The sequence below is a fragment of the Hyperoodon ampullatus genome, assembly GCF_949752795.1.
Source record: "Hyperoodon ampullatus genome assembly, chromosome: 2".
NCBI classification, from domain to species: domain Eukaryota; kingdom Metazoa; phylum Chordata; class Mammalia; order Artiodactyla; family Ziphiidae; genus Hyperoodon; species Hyperoodon ampullatus.
The window spans coordinates 52,758,707-52,777,955 of record NC_136915.1 but is presented as its reverse complement, the minus strand read 5'-3'; positions in this window follow the sequence as shown (position 1 = coordinate 52,777,955).

Here is a 19,249-nt window from a genome sequence, read left to right as displayed (position 1 = left end):
TGAACTGGGAATTTAAAGCACTAAGCTCATCATTCTCTTCCCAAGTTCTCCATCACTCTTAGGAACAACCTACCAACTCCTTATTTTTACCAAAATATTCAATGGCAGCAGCTAGTTGGCCACTCAAGGACTTCTCTTGTATGGTGACTTTATTCCAGGTGCTACAGATGATAATTTAGGTAATGATTTTTCCACTTCCTGATGTGGATGAGCAGTGTCCATTTTACCACTGGTGACTGGGTCATTAATGCCTTTTTATTTAGTCAGATAGGAGAACCAGGTTCTAGAGCTGGGGGAGAGAGATGTATAGGGTGAAAAATTGAAGGGGGCACTTGCACAACCCTGAGAGTGAATGCCTTTTTCATATTTGCATTCTAGATAACATGCTTGCCTCACCCTAGTCCCTGTACTGCAAAGAATCAATTCCGGATTTTCACCTTTAAGGTTTTCTTACCCTGAAACCACCTCAGCTTTCTATTGCTGCACAAAAAGACACCTACAAAATTAGTCATTTTTTTTTACTGGTGATTCTGTGGACTGGCAATTTTGATGGGGCTCATCCATGTTGTACTGGGCTCACTCATGCATTTAAAGTCGATTGGTTTTCTAGGGAGTGGCTGGTCTAAGTGAACTCACTTGTACATCTAGGACTCAACTGGGACTCAGCTGGGATGGCTACAGCATTTGGGATGCCTGATCTTGTATACTTTTTCATGGTCTCTCTCACCATATGGTGTTGAATCCTCAAGGAGGCTAGCCTGGGCTTGTTCATAAAGTGGCAATGACCAATAGACTAAGAATGGAAGCGGTACATGTACAAGGGTGAGAGTAGAAACACTAAGAAGCATACAACATCACTTCTCTTGCTTTCTATTGTCAGAGCAAGTCACATGGCCACCCCAGATGAAAGAGGTGGGGAAATTGACTCTCTGCCTTGATGGTAGGAACTTCAAAGAATTCATGGCCATTTTTCCTCACTCCATCCCCACTCCACAGTATATATTCTGGTCATACTTATTTACATTATTCCCACATACAAAATAAATTTATCCTCTCATTATGGGATAAAAACCCCCAAAGCCTCATCCCATTATGGCAAAGATCTGAAATTATTATCTCACTCCCTGCATCAGATCTAGATGGAGATGAAGTTCCTCTAATGTAGCTTTTTGGGGATAGCTGCTCTTGATTCAGAGAGCTATTAATTAAAAAACAAGTTATCTGTCTCTCACACATCCAGGATACAATGGTGAGATAGAGAAAGGATAACTGCAAAAGACACATTCAAAAAGAGGAGGATTGCAAAGTAAAGAGTAAAGAATTTCCATAGAAATTCTGAAATCCAGCAGGGCACATGTTGTCAGAGGCCCCTACTCTAATGATGGGGCATGTTCATTGACAAGGGTTCAGTTTTGAACCTGTGTGTAATTCTCTAACCCAGTGTTCTCCTCTGCTCTTGATTATCTTCTGTTTTGACAGAACTCTCTGAGCTCTTCTTTTTCTTTCTTTCATTTTTGGAAATGAGCTGGCCTGTGTTTGCAGCTGAGTGCATTATCAGCCTACTTTTGCCCAGAGAAAGTTTGGCACCCAGAGGGATTTTTTTTTCATTTTGAATGGTTTCTACTCCTTTTCATCCAATTTGATGGTGTTTTTGTTAGTAAAAGTTTCATAAAAATTTTGTGGGTTTCTATGTATCTCCCTGGGGTTCAGTTCATGTCTAATCCATATCAGTAAGTCTTTTTGAGAAATACTTCCCTTTGCCTTATGCTACAAGTCAGACTGTTATGGGTGACACCCTTAAGACTTTTAACTCCTTTTTGCTTACTGAGGAGATCCATTAGTCACTAATTTAAAATTTCCTGAGCTCTTAATAAAGCCTCTTACAGCCACACGTTTAATTTAACCTTTACTCAGAGGCTGATTCTTAATTTAAGAAGTTTTTGCTGGCTATAGAGACTAGGGAATGTGAAATAAACTTTATTTTCTAACTCAGCAAATCCTAAATTGCATACGTATAACACACACACACACACACACACACACACACAGGTGTTTGATCATAGCAGTCTGATTTGCATATATAATTTTAACAATTCTGCTTGAAAATTGGTCATTTCTCTTTTTAGCTCATATTTCTTTTCCTGCAACTTGTTGGATGTAGATAATAGATGCCAATTGACACTTTCAACATCCTGCTTGGAAATGCTTTTAGGCAGATCAACAAGGTTATTCAGGACATTTTCTATCTTCCAAATCACCACAAGTGAGAGCTTTGCCAATTGTTTCACCATTGTATAATACTGATTGCCCTTTATCTGGTCTCCAATTTACTCACTGCTCTTTTAGCCTCTACAAACAATGTCCTAATTGCCCTTCCAACCTCTGCTTGCTGCTATTTCAAAGGCAATGCCACATATTGTAGATTTTATGCTATGGTACCTTTTGATTTCCATGCAGAATTTTCTGTATCTGTCACGGATCAGTCAGGGAAGCAGAGATCCTGTGGGAGTTCAGATAAGGGATTGATTGGATGAATTAGACCGGGTGCAATTATGGAAGGACCTGATGAAGTGATGGTCCAAAAGGAGATTTGAAGTATCTGAGAAATATGTTGCAAACAAATCTTTTTGAAACGTTGGTGCAAAAGAACAAGTTGGAGATTGCAAGGGTACCTGAGGAGTCAAGTATGTTTAGCTGCTGGAGTGAGACCTTGAGGGAGCAGCTTGCGATGAATGAAATCAACGGGAAGTTGTTGTCTTTGAGTAGCTACTGCCTTCAAGTGTCTGGTGGTGAGCCTGGGACCTGCTGTTGTACAGCAGAGCCCAAGGTCCAGAAGAAGAGCTCGACATGTAGAAGAGAAGTGAGGACAAGCTGGAAACCACTGGGAACCTCTGTGTCTGTCTGTCACTGACCACAATAAGACCTTCAGAGAGTCATGGCCACTGTTCCACTTCCGGTCCTCTGATCTCACACAACTTCTTCTCTTGGCCAACTCTAACTCAGAATCATATATGGAAGGGAATTCCAGTTCAATCAAGTTGACAACTGAACAATACAGCATAAACTCCTTCCTATCTTATGCTATCAATAGTTCCTACATGCACACACAATGAGAAGATTTTGATGCTTCCCTTTTCTTTTTGTCCAACTGCATTGTCTTTTCCCCCATTTTGGTTATCTATACATCAATTTAGTATAGCTTATGTTTTCCACCAGAGAAAAATTAATGTCCTTATAAAAGCACTGTTTAAATAGCCCTTTAATTTTAGTAGCACCAACAGTGGTTTTCTGTGTACTATGTACAGTCTGTTGGTACTCATTTAATTCTGGGCCCATAATAGGAATGTCAGAAAGAGCTTCTTACCCTATATTAATTGAAAATTAAATCATTTTACAGGGAGGGTTTCTATCTTTTTTCACTTTCTCTGGGAGAAAGCTGTGCCTATTTTATTGTAACCAATTCCTCCTTTGACCTAGAGTGTACTAGGGGACTTGATGCTTTTCCTTGTTCTATAGATGAAGAGACTGAGACCAGCATTGAAAAGAACTACTCAAAATCACAGAGCTACATTTTAGCAGAATTGAGAATAGAATTTATCTACAGCAACTGTGGTTTGCAAACACTTTTTAAACTATAAAAGTCTTTGTTGAAATAAAATCATATCTAGCCCACTACATCATATTGTTAGAAATAGAACTGCTGTGATTGTTATTGTTGGTGGTGTTGGCAGGGGGAGAAGGAGGCAGATATAAATGCTTGGAGCTGTGCCTGCTCCTCCCACCCACCCCATCCTCTACTTCCAACCCTTGGGCTCTCCAACCCTTGGAAGGGTTCCATGGAATACAGTTTGCAAAACACCGTGCTACACTCTGCCCCCTTGCTTTCTCCTCTGGCTCTATAAATAGCTAAACAAATTCACAAAGGAACAAAACAAAATCACACACACATCCACTGCTCATGATTCCTCCCCTAAGCAGGAAGTTTTGTCCACTTGGGAACCCCAGTGGGGATCAGAAGAGTGAGTGTTATTTTCAGCCCAGCAGTACAAAGTGCCCATTCTTGCACTTTGAGTGATGGTAGCACAGCCGGGCGGGTCTCCCGAGGCACATCTGCAGGGCTGTATCTCACAGGAAGTTGTGCAGCTCTTCAGAGATAAGTTTCACTGGGGAACAAAGAGGGATTTTGTTCCTTGCCTCAAGAATGATGCATTGAACCTGGACTTGGCTTTTCAACCCATGTAGCTGGAAACAGGGCAAAAAATGACCCAGTGTGCTCTTTTCTTCTTCCCAGGTCAGGCAGAGTGGCATCCTCCTCCTCTTGCCCTCCAAAGAGATTGAGAAAGAACTCTCCCTGCTTCTCTGTACCAATCATTTCTGTTACCCCCACCACTTTCCCCGAAATCAAGCTTGAACATTTATCATTGTGCTTATTTCACACATTTTTCATCCTTTGGGAATCTGGGAAGTTCAGATGTTGACAATAAGTTGCTCCAAACTGTGGAAGGTATTGTTAAGGGTTTTTGACCCTAACAGTTCTAGTAAAGTTCCACTGAGTCACAGTGTTAGAGCTTTTTCATTTATGGAAGAGCATACTTATGAGTCAGGAGAGACACACTTGGGCTTGATGCCTGGATTCCCTTTGACTAGATATTTGACTTTGACCTTGAGCAATTTTCTAACTTCTCTGAACCTGACTTTCATCATTTGCAAAATGGGAATAATGATACCCCCTACTCCCATTTTAAAGATGAAACACTGAATCCCAGAAAGGTGGAATATTTTCTTAATGTCCCAGAGCAATTTAGTGCCAAAGATATCTGGGTGAGGCTCCTTGTGTGCACTCAGGAAGATGGACTGTTGTGCAGCAAGCATCTGCCTCTCAGCTTTGTGTCTCCATCCCAGCTTCAGTGACACAGGTCTGACCACATTTGACTTTCCAGAAGTTGTACATTTCCTTTGAGATAATGAGGTGTGGTATGGAGGCAGGCAGGATTTATATGGTAGTTAAATGTAGTTTGGTATCAAAAATATGATTGCATTATTCACTGTAGCATAGCAAAGATCACCTCTGCCCCCTCGCTTTTGGCTGGATCAGCAGATATAGACCATGATTAAGGAAACACTGTCAAATATTTCTTTACAGTTTAATTTTCCTCTTACTCTCCACTGCCTGCAATGTCTTTGCCTTTGGAAAAGTGGCAACATAAACATGGTTTTTCTTATCAGTTTTGTCTTTTCTGCTTTAAGGTAATGATGTAGGAATTCAGATTGTCTCTGGTGGTGGATTGTCATCTTTGGCATGTTGCATTTAGGAATGAGTTGGCTAAAGGGACAGAGAATCTTTATTCAAAACAAAACAAAGGCCTTTTGGCAGCTGAGAAAGTCCTGAGATGAGAAGATCATTGCCCCCCCTGAAGCAGCCCATTTCATTTCCGGAATGTTTTCATTTTTAGAAGCAAACACTTTCTAACAATCGGAGATGTTCCATGATGGGTTGGGTCAAATGTGGATTATGAGCTCTTAGTCCCAGAAAGTGGTTAAGCATGAACTAAATGTTCCCTTTTCAGGGAAGCCATTAAAGGGATTCCTGCACAGAGATTAGAGAGCCCTGGGCTTAAATATTAACCTGCCACTTCATTCTCTAAACTCTGAGTCTTAGCTTCCGCCTGTGTCAAATAGGGCTAATAATGCTTACCTCACTGTGTTGTTCTGGGGAAGAAGTGAGATAGTCCATATAAAATGCCTAGTATATGATAGGTCCTCAATAGATGTAGTTCTCTACTTGCTTACTTTTTTAGAGACATAGATATTTGATCTTTGGAAGAGAAAACACCTTTACCAATGGAAAGAATTTATAGTTGAAGAGATTTCAAATACTATGGGAAAGGAGTGGGGAATCATTTTGGGAATGGTAATATGAACACCGATGTATGAGTTGAAATTCATGCAAATTGGAGAATGATCCCTCTCAAAGGTCCAGGTCAATGTGGGGTCATGTGAAGCTCAGGAGAACATCAGTGGTCCAGAGAGTTTAGGTCTCTGCTGAGGGACGGGTGTATTTATATCAGCAGTGATACCATGAACATGGGTTAGATTGGATGGGGGAGTGGAGTGGTGGGAGGCAAGAGTTGTTGTGAACTTAGTGAAGTTTTCTACTTTCCCAGGAAGAACATCTATCCTTGGTGTTCCTGAATTACAACACTCTCCAGAGGAGACTTGATATTGACTGGTGTCTTATATGAACTCCATGAAAGTAGGGAGGTTACCTTTGTACTTATAGCTCTTAACACAGTGCCTGACCCAGAGGCACTCAATGAATGTTTGCTCAACCACTCTGCAGGTTAAGAGTGTGAGCTGGTCATGCAGCTCAATATCAGAAAAACAAACAACCCAATCCCAAAATGGGCAGAAAATCTAAATAGACATTTCTCCAGAGAAGATATACAGATTGCCAACAAACACATGAAAGGATGCTCAACATCACTAATCATTAGAGAAATGCAAATCAAAACCACAATGAGGTATCACCTCACACCTGTCAGAATGGCCATCATCAAAAAATCTACAAACAATAAATGCTGGAGAGGGTGTGGAGAAAAGGGAACCCTCTTGCACTGTTGGTGGGAATGTAAATTGATACAGCCACTATGGAGAACAGTATGGAAGTTCCTTAAAAAACTAAAAACTAAAAATAGAAGTACCATACGACCTAGCAATCCCTCTACTGGGCATATACACTGAGCAAACCATAATTCAAAAAGAGTCACGCACCACAATGTTCATTGCAGTTCTATTTACAATAGCCAGGACATGAAAGCAACCTAAGTGTCCATCGACAGATGAATGGATAAAGAAAATGTGGCACATATATACAATGGAATATTACTCAGCCATAAAAGGAAATGAAATTGAGTTATTTGTAGTGAGGTGGATGGACCTAGAGTGTGTCATACAGAGTGAAGTAAGTCAGAAAGAGAAAAACAAATACCGTATGCTAACACACATATATGGAGTCTAAAAAAAAATGGTTTTGATGAACCTAGGGGTAGGACAGGAATAAAGATGCAGATGTAGAGAATGGACTTGAGGACATGGGGAGGGGGAAGGGTAAGCTGGGACGAAGTGAGAGAGTGGCATGGACATATATACACTACCAAATGTAAAGTAGATAGCTAGTGGGAAGCAGCTACATCGTATGGGGAGATCAGCTCGGTGCTTTGTGATCACCTAGAGGGGTGGGATAAGTAGGGTGGGAGGGAGATGCAAGAGGGAGGGGATATGGGGATATATGTATACATATAGTTGATTCACATTGTTATACAGCAGAAACTAGCACAACATTGTAAAGCAATTATACTCCAATAAAGATGTTAAAAAAAAAAAAGCAGTGTGAGCTGGAATGTTGAACTGTCTTGGATTTGCATCCTGGATCTGCCACTTGCTATGTAACTATGAGTGGGTTAGTTACTTAACATCTCCATGCCACAGTTTCCTCATCTATAAACTGGGGATAATGATGGTATCTATACTGTTTGAGGATATAATGTGATAAACAATAGGAGCAAAACACCTAGAATATTCCTGAAAAATAATGAGACCTTAACAAGTTTCCTGATCATGTTGCTGTTGATAATGATAAAACTCCAGAGGGCAGAATTGGGATCAGAAGTTAGTAGCAACACGAGGTATATTTCTACACAAGGTGAGGGAGAATTTTCTAATAAGTGACTAAGGCTATCTGAAGGCTGAATAGGCTGCCTAAAAATGTTGTGAATTACAGTAATCAAAACAGTGTGACAATGGCATAAAGATAGACATATAGATCAATGAAATAAAATTGAGAGTCCAGAAATAAAAGCATACACATATGGTCAATTGATTTTTGACAAGGGTGCCATGATCATTTAATAGAGAAAGAATAGCTTCTTCAACAATTGGTATGAACAATTGGATCCACATGCAAAAGAATGACTTTGGACCCTTACCTCATATCATGTAGAAAAATTAATTCAAAATGGGTCAAAGACCTACTTACAAGAGCTAAAACTATAAACCTCTTAGAAGAAAACATAGGAATAATCTTCATGATTTTGGCTTTGGCAATGGTTTGTTTGACATCACACCAACAGCACAAGCAACAAAAGAAAAAATAGATAAGTTGGACTTCATCAAAATTAAAAACTTTATTGCATTAAAGGACACTGTCAAAAGAGTGAAAAAACAGAATGGGAAAAATATTTACAAATCATGTATCCGCCTATAGTCTAGTATCCATAATATATAAAAAATTCTTACAACTCAACATCAAAAAGACAAAAAGCCCAGTTAAAAAGTGGGCAAAGGACTTGAATAGACATATACCCAAGGAAACATGTAGATGGCCAACAAACACATGAAAAGGTGCTCAGTGTCAATTATTAGGGAAATGCAAATCAAAAGCATAATGTGTTACCTCTTCACACCCACTGGGATGGCTATGATTAAAAACAACAGAAAATAACAAGCCTTGACAAGGATGTGGAGAAATTGGAAACTTCATACATTGCTGGTGTAAATGTAAAATGGTACAGCCATGGTGGGAAACACTTTGATGGTTGCTCAATGAGTTAAACAAAATTACCATATGAACCAGCAATTCTACCCCTAGGTATATACCCCAAATATTTGAAAACAGATGTTCAAAATATGTGTATAAGACTATTCACAGCAGCACTATTCACAATAGCCAAAAGTAGAAGTAACACAAAGGCCAGCAACTGATGAATGGATAAATAAGATATGATATATCCATTACATTGCAATATTATTCAGCCTTAAAAAGGGATGAAGTCCAGATACATGTTAATACATGGATGAATATTGAAAATGTACTGAGTGAAAGAAGCCAGATACAAAGGCCCATTTGGTATGATTACATTTATATGAATTATCCAGAATAGGCAGATGATAGAGACAGAAAGCTAATTAGTGGCAGTGGGGGAGCAGGGGTGGGAGTGACTGCTTAATGGGGAAGGGGGTTGACAGCAGCTAGAATGTGGCAATGGTGGTATGACATCATGAATGTACTAGATGCTACTGAATTGTGTGTTTTAAAATGGTTAAAATGGCAAATTTTGTGAACGTGTGTTTTGCCATAATTAAAAAGGAAATAGTGAGATTCCTTTTGTAACAGGTATTCAGGCGGACACTGAAAACCCACTCAGTGGGGATGCTGCCCAGGCAACTCCACAGAGTGATGAAGGTTGGACAAGATGGCTTCAAGGGCAGTCAGTGAACACTGAGTGAATAAGAACTCTGCTTGTGGGTTGGGCAGGCTGGGAGCCAGTGTGCCCTGTCCTGGCCCCATGACCCTGGGCATTATTTAACCCTCTCTGAGTCTCAACTGTAATGTGAGGACAATAATTACCTGGTCGCTGGGAGGATTTAGGGTGAGAACACAATGCCTGACATGGTAAGTGCTCCAAAAAGGCCATAAGAAGAATTTTGGGTGCTCTGGAAGGCTCACAGAAATCAAGATAATGCGAAGGCAAACCTATCCTTTCCTATCTTCACCCTAAGGAAACCCCACTGCCCCAGACTTGTTTTTCAGGCTTTGGAAAATTTTTGCTCCTCATCTGTCTTTGCTCTGTTTTCTTCAGCATCCCTCTCTGTATGGGAAGGGAAAAAGTGTCAAGCCTGTGAGGAGAACACCTTCTTAGTTCTTTCACAATTGATTTCTGGAAAATGTCTCTACCTCCAGCTTGCTTTTGGACCCCAGCCCTCCCTGCATTTTGACTTCATAGTTTCTGTAATACCTCAATTTGTTGTGATTCTGACTGTATATGGTCAGTCATCTTTTCTTTCTCTAACTAATTACATCCATCAGGATTTCCAAGGCCAAGATCAATATTTCCACAGGCCTCTGGCATTTTCAAAGAGCTCAAACTCACAGATTTGCCAGAAAGCTACAGTGGAAATTCAAAACACAAGCATTCCTTGACCTCTGAATACCCAATTTACAAAGGTCAAATATCCGTGAAGCCTGGGCCCATGCTGGGCAGGGAGCTGGGCCCTGGAAAGGCAGAAAGAGTTCCAACTGTTGTCCATATTGTCTTCTTACTGTGTAGACCGTGGCAGAGGAATTAGTGAAGGGGATTGGGAGTCAGGGCAAGAGAAATATCCCTGAGAACTTCCATCTTTGCAGGCATCGTGGTTGTATATTTCAGAGCTTGGAATTTGAGAATCAGAACTGGATTAGAAATCTGACTCTACATTTAAAAAATTATCTTTTATAACTGTGTTTCCCTGAGCAAATTACCTAACCTCTGTGGGTTTCAGTTTCTTCTATAAAATGGAAGATAAATGGTTTATTTATCTTGAAGGGTCAAAGCAAGGATTAAATGAGATAAAATATGTAGCATGTTACTAAAAATGGTTGACATTTATTGAGTACTTATTATGTGCCTAGAACTGTTCCATGTGTTTTGAAGTAGTAACTTATTTAATCACAACAACAATAGGGATACTCCTTAAATTCCCATTGTATAGATGTGGAAACTGAGGCACAGAATAAAGGAAGTAACTTGTCCAATATTCAGAGTTACATAATGCTGGGAGACAGGAATCAAACCTAGATAATCTGGTTCTAGTGCCTATGCTATTAAATATTAAGCTGTAGTGCCTTCTCAGATATTCTCTTCTTTATACCAAGGCTGAATTCCCACTATTATATGGTTTTCAAAATAGTTGTTATCAAGAGAGAGGGAGAAGAGATGCATTTCTGATGTTTCTGAGATTCGTAGGATCTTGCCTTAGTGCTTAGATGTAGCACTGTTTTTACATCAGCATCATGGCTTGACTTGGCTTTTAAGGGTCCTACTGGGAATCCAAATTTTGTTCACAATATTGTTGCTATGGGAAAACATGGCCGACATGCCAGAGGATAGATTCACACAAGGATATTTTTCGGTAGTACTCACAATAGTGACAGTAGTATGGTAGTAATTTTCCTCACTCCTAGCAAAGCACAATACACTTAACACCTCTTTTTTGTTCTTGAACTGTTTAACATGAGATAGAGAGGGGTATTGGAAAACTGGTTTGGGTTTTCTTTTCTGAAAGCAGAAAACAATGTAATTAGTAGGAAATTAACCTGTAATCTTGATCTTCGAAATCTTCTGCCCTCTCATTCCATTAAGATTGCCTTTTTTTTTTAAAGGAAGAAGAAGAAATGCATAAATAGCCAGGCTACTAAATTCTCTTTAATGACTGAAGCTAATAAGAAATGGCTCTGGTATTTCATCCAGCCTCTCAAATAATGGCTCTGCTGTTTGATCTCAGAAGTTTAAGGAACCTTTATATTCAGAGTTGGGCATCCCTGTCTCAAGCACCTGAGAGACTGCATTATATATTTGAAAACCATTTTACAATGTCCCTTCCCAGAGTGTGAGGCCATTGATGCTTTGATGTGGTTAAGTAATTTAGGCCAATCATGTAACAGATTAAATTGGATTTCAGCTTTCTTGAATTTTTGAAGAATACACATGAAATGAGTACATCCATAAGCTTGGAGCATTGGGAGCATTTCCATTTTTCTATTTTGATTTTTCCTCAGCAAAGTGCAGGTAGAGAAGGCAGCAGACTCCCTTCTCTTAACCTTGGGTAGAAGCAAAGGAGAAATTCCCGAATTTCATTCTGAAGTACCCATGCCTGAGTGGGAGAAAAGAAATTAGTATGGGGAAAAAAAAGAGGGAGAGGTTTTTTAAGATACGGAGGAAGAAGCTGCTTTATTTTCCATAAAATAAAAGTTACACGGTGGTGGGCGAGCGGGAGGTGGTGGGGAGGAACGAAGACTTTGCGAGCGACTTGTAAATAGGCAGATCTAAGTTTTAATCTTGATTCTACAATCTCCTTGTTTTCTTACTTAAAATTCCTGAGCCTGTTCCCTAATCTATAAAATTGGAATCACCATATTAAAGCTGAATGGTTACTGTGGGATTAAATGAGACGCTGCAGACAAAATGTCTGTCAGAATGCCTGGTGGAGTCAATGCTTAATAAATAATTGCTTTTTTCTTCTGATTCCAAGTTAGTCAATTAACAAATATGTATTGAATTTGTATTTTGTACTGAATACTAGATACTGCATTGAATAAAACATAACCTCCCCACTTGACATCTCCAATCAGCTGCTTTAGCTTCACTCAAACTTAAAATATGCCCAAATGAACTCGTGATCTTCACTTTTACCAGTATCCCCTAGCTTCAGCAAATGGCACCCACTTCAAGTGGCTTTCCGCAAAAGAAAAACAGGAATCATCTGTGAAATCGCCCTCTTCTTCACTCCTTATAAACAATTCATCACTAAGTCCTATCAATTTTTTCTAACATATTTTTAGATCTTCTAATTTCAGAGAAAGGTCTCCAATTTCAGTCTTGTTAACCATTTCCAAGCAATCTTTACCTCTCTTCCAAATCACAGCAACAGGCCTGTCCTCTTCCCCTTGCATTCACCCCTGTGCTCCTCCACCCAGTTCCTCACAGAGAGCTTTACAAACGCAAATCTTATCATGTTACTTCTCTGCTCAAACACTTTTCATGATTTCCTATTGCTTTTGTAAAAAAGACAAAATCTTTTTGTTTACCACTGTGTACCAGGCACCTAACATTAACGCATTGAACATAGTATTAATTCAATAAATATTTGTTGAATGAGTGATTTTTAAAAAACAGTATTGGTCTGGCTGCTATTACTCAGCCATAAAAAGAAATGAAATTGAGTTATTTGTAGTGAGGTGGATGGACCTAAAGTCTGTCATACAGAGTGAAGTAAGTCAGAAAGAGAAAAATAAATACCTTATGCTAACACATATATATGGAATCTAAGAAGAAAAAAAGAATGTCATGAAGAACCTACGGGTAAGATGGGAATAAAGACACAGACCTACTAGAGAATGGACTTGAGGATATGGGGAGGGGGAAGGGTAAGCTGTGACAAAGTGAGAGAGTGGCATGGACATATATACACTACCAAATGTAAACTAGATAGGTAGTGGGAAGCAGCGGCATAGCACAGGGAGATCAGCTCGGTGGTTTGTGACCACCTAGAGGGGTGGGATAGGGAGGGTGGGAGGGAGGGAGATGCAAGAAGGAAGGGATGTGGGAACATATGTATATGTATAGCTGATTCACTTTGTTATAAAGCAGAAACTAACACACAATTGTAAAGCAATTATACTCCAATAAAGATGTTAAAAAAAATCAAGTGAGGGAAATAAGAGGGTAATTGTAAGGGAGATATTAATGAATAAGCATATTAAGAGGTGACGATATGAGGATACTCCAGGAAGGGGGGGCATCATGGACCATGAATGGAGTATGGGTAAACAAGGGTAAGTGAAGTGGGAGAAAAAGTTGAAGAAATAGTGTAGAACTCTGAAAATTATACTGAGGGCTGATATATAAGGAGCTTTTTGACTGTCTTTAGGACAGTGGCTATCAATGTCCTAGCTGTGGACCACTCACTCCACATATTCCTACTTCTCAACTCTCCAAGATTTTAATGCTAGTAAATAATCTGAGAGCAATGTACAAAACTAGGTTCTTATTTAATTTCTAGTGCAAAACGTGTATGCATGCTTAATATTATAGGACTATACCCAATGACCTCAAGATAACTCAATAATTATAATATATTAAGCTTTGTTATTTGTTCCCTATGGTATGTTCCTTTTTTTCCTTTTGGATTATTTGATGATTTTTTTAGAATTCAATTTCAATTTATTTCTTGGTTTTTTAGTTATACCTCTTTGCATTATCTTTTTTATTGGCTACCCTAGGGATTAAAATACACTCCTTAATTAATTAATAAATAAAACATTTATTTATTTATTTATTTTTAACATCTTTATTGGAGTATAATTGCTTTACAATGTTGTGTTATTTTCTGCTGTATAACAAAGTGAATCAGCTATACGTATACATATGTCCCCATATCCCCTCCCTCTTGCATCTCCCTCCCACCTTCCCTATCTCGCCCCTTTAGGTGGTCACAAAGCACTGAGCTGATCTCCCTGTGATATGTGGCTGCTTCCCACTAGCTATCTATTTTACATTTGGGAGTGTATATATGTCCATGCCACTCTCTCACTTCGTCCCAGCTTACCCTTCTCCCTCCCTGTATCCTCAAGTCCATTCTCTACATCTGCATCTTTATTCCTGTCCTGCACCTTGGTTCATCAGAACCATTTTTTTTTTTTTTTAGATTCCATAAATGTGTGTTAGCATACGGTATTTGTTTTTCTCTTTCTGACTTACTTCACTCTGTATGACACAATCTAGGTCCATCCACCTCACTACAAATAACTCAATTTCATTTCTTTTTATGGCTGAGTAATATTGTATATATGTGCCACATCTTCTTTATCCATTCATCTGTCGATAGACACTTAGGTTGCTTCCATGTCCTGGCCATTGTAAATAGAGCTGCAATGAACATTGTGGTACATGACTCTTTTTTTTTTTTTTTTTTTTGCGGTACGCAGGCCTCTCACTGTTGTGACCTCTCCCGCTGCGGAGCACAGGGTCCGGATGCGCAGGCTCAGCGGCCATGGCTCACGGGCCCAGCTGCTCCGCGGCATGTGGGATCTTCCCAGACCAGACCAGGGCATGAACCCGCATCCTCTGCATCGGCAGGCCAGCTCTCAACCACTGCACCACCAGGGAAGCCCCATGACTCTTTCTGAATTATGGTTTTCTCAGGGTATATGCCCAGTAGTGGGATTGCTGGGTCATATGGTATTTCTATCTTTAGCTTTTTAAGGGACCTCCATACTGTTCTCCATAGTGGCTATATCAATTTACATTCCCACCAACAGTGCAAGATGGTTCCCTTTTCTCCACACCCTCTCCAGCATTTATTGTTTGTAGATTTTTTGATGATGGCCATTCTGACAGGTGTGAGGTGATACCTCATTGTGGTTTTGATTTGCATTTCTCTAATGATTAGTGATGTTGAGCATCCTTTCATGTGTTTGTTGGCAATCTGTATATATTCTCTGGAGAAATGTCTATTTAGATTTTCTGCCCATTTTGGGATTGGGTTGTTTATTTTTTTGCTATTGAGCTGCATGAGCTGCTTGTATATTTTGGAGATTAATCCTTTGTCAGTTGCTTTGTTTGCAAATATTTTCTCCCATCCTGAGGGTTGTCTTTTCATCTTGTTTATGGTTTCCTTTGCTGTGCAAAAGCTTTTAAGGTTCATTAGGTCCCATTTTTTCTTTTTTGTTTTTATTTCCATTACTCTAGGAGGTGGGTCAAAAAGGATCTTGCTATGATTTATGTCATAGAGTGTTCTGTCTATGTTTTCCTCTTTTTATAGTGTCTGGCTTTACATTTAGGTCTATAATCCATTTTGAGTTTATTTTTGTGTATGGTGTTAGAGTATACTCCCTAATTTTAATATTTTACCACTTCATGCAAAATGTAAAAACATTGCAGTACATACTGCTACCTGATATGCTATGGTTTCCACTTATATATTGTAATTCTCACAAGCCAATATTATAATTTTTGCTTTAAATAGTTATGTAAAATATATTAGGAGAAAAACTATATTTTATATTTACCTAGGAATTTAATACTTCCAATTATCTTCATAGTTCCTGAAGATCTGAGTTTTCATGTTACTTCTTGCTTTCAGTTTAAAGCATTTTTAAAAATACTTTCTTATAAGGTGACAAAATCTTTTAGTTTTCTTTTATCTAAATACATCTTTATTTCATCTTTATTCTTGAAGGATATTTTTGCTAGGTTAGAATTCTGGGTTGACAATTTCCTTCAACACTTTCAAGATGTTGTCACACTGTCTTCTGAGCTCCATTATTTCCCCATTATCATCTGAATTGCTCTTCTCTTGTATGCCATGTGTCTTTTTATTTGGTTGCTTTCCAGATGATTTCATCTTTGGTTATCAGTAATTTAACTATGACATGCTTAGGTGTGATTTTTCTTCATTTTATTTTGCTTGGAGTTCATTGAATTTCTTGAATTTGTAAACGTATGTCTCTCATGAAAGTTAGGAGAATTTTTGTCATTTTTGTCAAATCTTTTTCTGCTTCTATTGTTTCCTCCTATAACTGTAATTACATATATGTTAAACAATTTGATATTGCCCTATAGGTCCTCAAGGTTTTGTTTAAGTTTTTCTGTCTTTTTTCTGTTTCTTTTTCAGATTAGATGCTTTCTATTTATCTATCTTCAAGTTAGCTGGTCTACTGTATTCTCCACTCTGCCATTAAGTCTATACTGTTAATTTAAAAATTTCAGATATTTTATTTTCATTTCTAGGATTTCCTTTTGATCTTTAGAAATATTTTATATGAATTTTCTGAGATTTTCTATTTCTTTGTTCATTATGACCATATTTTCTTTTATATTATTGGGCACACTTATAATGGCTGTTTAAAATCTTTTCCTGCTAATTCCAAATTTTGGGTCATCTTAGGGTTGGTTTCTGTTGATTATATTTTCTCTTGAGAATGGACTATATTTTCTTGTTTCCTTTATGTTGAGTGATTATGGATTGTATCTTAGACATTGTATCTTGGACATTTTGGATTGTATCTTGGACATTGTTAACTATTATGTTGTACAGATTATAAATTCTCCATACTCCTCTGAGAGTGTTCTTTTTTTTTTCTAATAGAATGTTAACTTTATTGTGCTCAAACTGAAAAATATGTCTTTTTGAAAGCATTTCAGATTTTAGTTTGATTCTATTATTCTTATTTTAGATTCTAATAATCTGTCCCATGTGTACATGATTCTGAGGTCATCCAGAGACTTGGACAGAGTTCATATACAGAATTTAGGGTTTTCCACTCTTATTCTCTCCTTTTTGAGGACCCCCCCCACTTTACAACAGCTACAGTTATACTAAACTTTATTCTCTAGTTTTCAGGATAAAAAGAATATATTTTCTGTTGGAGTTTTATTTATTTAGTGGTGCCAACTGTAGCCTGTTGTTATGGTTAAGTCTATAAAGAAGTGAAAGTTACCCTGCTGTTCCCTTCTTTTCAAAATCTTTCTCCTTTTTTCATTTTCCAGTAACTTTAGTTTTTTCTTTGTATTTGTCTAGAATATATACTTATCTGCCCAATAGCTGATTCAGTTGGAGTTTAGTTAGCTAAACCAGAAACAAAACCCTATGTGAATGGCTCAAATTCACAGGCAATGCCAATCAAGTGTTATCATACATTAAAAGAAATTATAATTATGTATCCATCTGCTTTATCAATGAAGTGATTCATGTTTGAAACATAATGTATGCATGTCAAAGTCTAGTATTAAATCAGTACATAAAAAATACGTACATACCTATCATTATGTACTGCAAGGTTAACCAAACAACCCACAGTAAGTGAGATTGATATTGCTGTTAAAGTAGCAGTAAATTGTCTTTGCAAAGCAAGAATGGCAGAAATAAAACCATGATCAGAGCAATGCTGGTGATGCAATGGTAACAAAATTTCTTCCTGTAAATTGCAGGCATTCCAATGACCTGCTTCAGCTATAGTAGGAACTGTGCAACATAGGAGAACATTTTGAGGAAGTCAGGTTTCTTAGTAGAAAACGGATTTCCATCCTTGGGAGACTCTAGTAATGTATTAATAAGAGTTTTGAATAATAAATTTTATAGCCTTAAATATACTTAGTAGATAACTTATTAGTAGGTTGCAGATGTATGGAATTTTGCACCTTAGGAACTACAGAAAAGACATGAATTTGGAGGACTACTTATAGGAGGTAATTATTCAACCACTGGCCTGTATCTATCTTGGCAAACTCCAGGCACTGAGGTATTTGCTCACTTTGGTACGTCTTCTTTGCTCTTGGCCAAGGAGGTGAGATAGGTCAAGAGGCTACTCCCACTGCACTGAGAAGAACAGAGGTGGGTGGGGTCAGGCACGTTCTGTTCTGACTTACACTTACTTCTTATTGCATGCTCTCTGTAAGTCTTTCCATGACTTTGGAATAGTAAGAACTGAGTTGTATTTTAGGCTGCAATAAAAGCTGGCAAAGCACGACAAAAAATGACAAAGAGGAGAAACTTCACATGGGCTCTGGGGTCACCTGTATATTTAAATCCAACCTCATCATGTAGCTGTGTGAACTAACAAGTTACTTAAACTTGCTTAGCCTCATTTTCTTATCCATAATATGGGGATGGCAATAAGAGGACCATCTAAGGACTTATTCATGGGATTGAATGAGATAATGCATGCAAAGCACATTATGAGACTCTGTGGAGACAGAGACTTGCTCACTTGCAGGAAACTCCCAGTTGTTTGGCACAGTGTCTGGCACACGGTAGGTGCTCAATAAATATTTGATAATTAAATCAGTGAATATGTAGAATAGTACCTGAAACACAAAATTCATAATAAATGGAAGTTCCTTCCCTTTCCAACCAACTGGTAGGATGGATGGAGTTTGGGCAGGCACTGGTAGGAATTATTTGATAGATGTGAGAAGAACCTGGCTATCATTCAAAACTCAAGGCAGGAAGCAGCTGGGCATTTATATCAGGAGTGAAGAAGACAGATCCAGACCTATGGGGATGGCCCCAGGCAGTATTGCGATAAATCTTCATTATTATTATTATTATTATTATTATTATTATTTTTGCTGTACACGGGCCTCTCACTGTTGTGGCCTCTCCCGACGTGAAGCACAGGCTCCGGACGCGCAGGCTCAGCGGCCATTGCTCACGGGCCCAGCCGCTCCGCGGCATGTGGGATCTTCCCAGACCGGGGCATCAACCCGTGTCCCCTGCATCGGCAGGCGGACTCTCAACCACTGCACCACCAGGGAAGTCACATCATTATTATTTTTGTAACATCTTGCATGAGTATGTTTCACATCTTTCAAAGCATGCTTTACACCTATGATTTCATTTGTTTTTAGGACATTTCAAAAGAAAAGCTGCTGGCATTTCATGGATGCTAATTATGTGTCAGGTGTTATATGTGTGTGTGTGCGTGTTTGCATGTGCATGTATTGTATAATTTATATATATTATATATATAATATTATATACGTATATATATATATTATATATATATAGCACTCAACTCATAATTTATTTGTATTTGCCTGCCACTCCTATGAAGGATGAACAGGACTGAAATCAGAATGCCTAGAGTTGCTTTACCTCTAATGACTTTGAACAACCCACTTGATATTCATGGGAATGTTTCCTTATCCTGAAT